At 44.2% G+C, this 3,202-nt stretch overlaps 1 long non-coding RNA gene across 1 annotated transcript; it reads right to left on the reverse strand.

Moving 5' to 3' along the window:
* Positions 1-924: 924 nt before the first annotated feature.
* LOC109364390 lies at positions 925-3,014 on the reverse strand. Its single transcript, XR_002110358.2, has 3 exons — positions 2,744-3,014; positions 1,660-1,794; positions 925-1,094 (listed from the first exon to the last, which is right to left on the reverse strand). It is a non-coding gene; the product is annotated as an uncharacterized LOC109364390 (long non-coding RNA).
* Between the last annotated feature and the right edge of the window lie 188 nt (positions 3,015-3,202).

A 3,202-nucleotide genomic window follows, 5' to 3' on the forward strand; every position in this document is an offset into this window, starting at 1 on the left:
CCTTCCCCTTTCACTTCCCCCTTCCCCTTTCACTTCCACCTTCTCTTCCACTTCCACCTTCTCTTCCACTTCCACCTTCTCTTCCACTTCCACCTTCTCTTCAGTTTTCACTTCACTTTTGCTTTCACTTCCCCTTTCCCTTTCACTTCCACCTTCCCTCCCACTTCCTCTTCCTCTTTTACTTTACTTCCAGCTTCACTTCCACTTTCCCTCCCACTTCCCCTTTCATTTCCACTTCCACTTTTACTTCCACTTCCACCTTCAGCTTTCACTTCACTTTCGCTTTCATTTCCACCTTCCCTCCCACTTTCTCTTCCACTTCCACTTTCCCTTTTATTTCCACTTCCACCTTCACTTCCATCTTCCCTTCCAGTTTCACTTTCCCTTTTGCTTCCACTTCCACTTTCTCTTCCACTTCCACTTTCCCTTCCACCTTTACTTCAGCTTTTACTTCACTTTCGCTTTCACTTCCCCCTTCCCTTTCCCTTCCACCTTCCCTCCCTCTTCCCCTTCCTCTTCCACTTCCCCTTTTACTTCAAATTCCACTTTCACTTCCAATTTCTCTTTTACTTCCACTTCTACTTTCCCTTCCACTTCCCCTTCCCCTTTTACTTCCACCTTCAGCTTTCACTTCACTTTTGCTTTTGCTTTCACTTCCACCTTCCCTCCCACTTCCCATTTCACTTCCACTTCCCCCTTCACTTCCACTTCCCCTTCCACTCCCCCTTTCACTTCCACCTTCAGCTTTCACTTCGCTTTCCCTTACACTTCCCCCTTCCCTCTCACTTCTCCTCCCACTTCCACTTCCCCTTTCCCTTTCCCTCCCACTTCCACTTCCCCTTTTGCTTCCACTTCCACCTTCACCTTTCAATTTCACTTTCGCTTTCACTTCCCCCTTACCCTTTTCATTCCCCCCTTCCCTCTCGCTTCCCCTTCCACCTTCCCCTTCCCCTTCCCATTTCCTTCCCCATACTCACAGTAATGCCCTGGATGCAGAGGCGGATGATGCTGCAGGTGACCGTTCTGATGATGGGGGATGGCAGAAGGATATGCAGCACCGCGACTTCCGCTCCAACCTCCACTTCCTCCGCTGTCTGCGAACAGGAAACGAGCATGGAAACTTCCGGCCTAACCGGAAATAAATCCGTCATTCCTACGACACACTCAGGTAATGTGGATTTGCCTGAGGGATATTGGGATTCCCAAGGGGGTTTTAGGGGATATCAGTGGGATTTTGGGGTATCAGTGGGATTTTGGGACCCCATAGGGACCCCAATGGGATATGGGGACCCCAATAGGAACCCCAATAGGATTTCTGGACCCTAATGGGATATGGGGACCCCAATAGGGACCCCAAGGATATGGAGAACCCCAATGGGATACTGGAGATATCAATGGGATTTTGGGATATCAGTGTGATTTTGGGACCCCAGTGGGATATAGGGACCCCAGTGGGATATAGGGACGCCAATAGAGACCCATATGGGATATGGGGACCCCAATGGGATATAGGGACACAATGGGGACCCCAATGGAATATGGGGACTCTAATGAGATATGGGGACCCCAACAGGACATGATGGATCTTGATGGCTCAATGGGATATAGGAGGATTTATGGGATTTTGGGGGCTTTTTGGATGAGGCTGTAGGATCTCACTGTGGTGATACGTGGCCGGTTGGGCTGTGAAACCATTCTGAGCCGCTGCCGCCGCCGCTGCAGCCGCCTGAGGTCCAGGAGCCAATGGGAGGAGAGTGTCGCTGTGGCTACCCGGTAGGACGCTTGGGGGTTGGCCTGGGAGGATGAGAAATCATAGAGTGGCTGCCAGAGAGGCCATTTTGGATCAGAGAGTTTTGGGTAGACTGGTCGTTTTATGGAGGAGTGCCCATTTTGGATTGGAGGTCCTGTGCTACAGTGATGATTTTTGACCATAGAGTTTTGGCTAGAGTGGCCATTCTTGACCATAGAGTTTTGGCTAGAGCAGCTGGTTTGGGGCGGCCATTTTGGAGTGGAGGTCCTACATCAGAGTGGTGATTTTTGACCATAGAGTTTTGGCTAGAGCGGCCATTTTGGGGAAGCCATTTTGGATCGGAGGACCCACAGGATTATTGATGAGATTATTAATGGATTAATAGGATTATTGATTGATTAATGGGATTATTAATGGGATTAGTGAGATTATTAATGAGAATAATGAGATTACTGAAGGATTAATGGGATTACTGATGAAATAATGAGATTATTAATGGGATTAATGAGATTATTGATGAGATTAATAGGATTATTCATAGCATTAATGAAATTATTAGCACTAATAACGATGGACTAATGAGATTATCGATAAATTAATTTAATTATTGGAAGCAATTTCAGGGTTATTAATGCAGCAAAGGGGCTCCTAATAGTCTGATGGGATTATTAATGGGTTAATTGGATTAATGATGAGATTAATGATGGGATTGATGGGATTCTTGATTGATGGCATTATTAACGCACTGATAGCATTATTGATGGGTTAATGAGTTTATTAATGAATTAATGGAACTAATGATGGGATTATTGATGGACTCATAGGATTAATGATGGATTAATGGGATTATTTATGGGATTATTAATGGATTGATGGGATCACTGATAAATTAATACGATTTCTGATTTGGTAATGGGATTATCAATAAATTAACGAGATTATAACTGTATTTAAGTAGAGAACGAGGCCCAGGGTGGCCATCTTGGAACTCACTGGTGGACGCCACAGGGATGGAAGGAAAATTAGGCTAATCAATGCGATTAGTGATTAATTGATGGGATTATTGATGGATTGATGGGATTATTGATTGATGGGATTATTTATGAGATTAGTGAGGGATTGATGGGATTATTGATGGATTAATGGAATGATTGATGGGATTAGTGACAGACTGATGGGATTTTTGATGGGATTATTGATTGACTAATGAGATTACTGATTAATGGGATGATTGATGGGATTAGTGAGGGATTGATGGGATTATTGATTGATTAATGGGATGACTGATGGATTGATGGGATTACTGATTGATTAATAGAATGATTGATGGGATTATTGATTGATTAATGGGATTATTGATGGACTGAAGGGACAATTAATGGGGGTGATTGATTAATGGGATTATTGGAGGCGTTACTGAGGAATTAACATTGTTATCAATAAAATAACAGG

The sequence above is a fragment of the Meleagris gallopavo genome, unplaced genomic scaffold (genome assembly GCF_000146605.3).
Source record: "Meleagris gallopavo isolate NT-WF06-2002-E0010 breed Aviagen turkey brand Nicholas breeding stock unplaced genomic scaffold, Turkey_5.1 ChrUn_random_7180001853030, whole genome shotgun sequence".
In the NCBI taxonomy this organism is placed as follows: domain Eukaryota; kingdom Metazoa; phylum Chordata; class Aves; order Galliformes; family Phasianidae; genus Meleagris; species Meleagris gallopavo.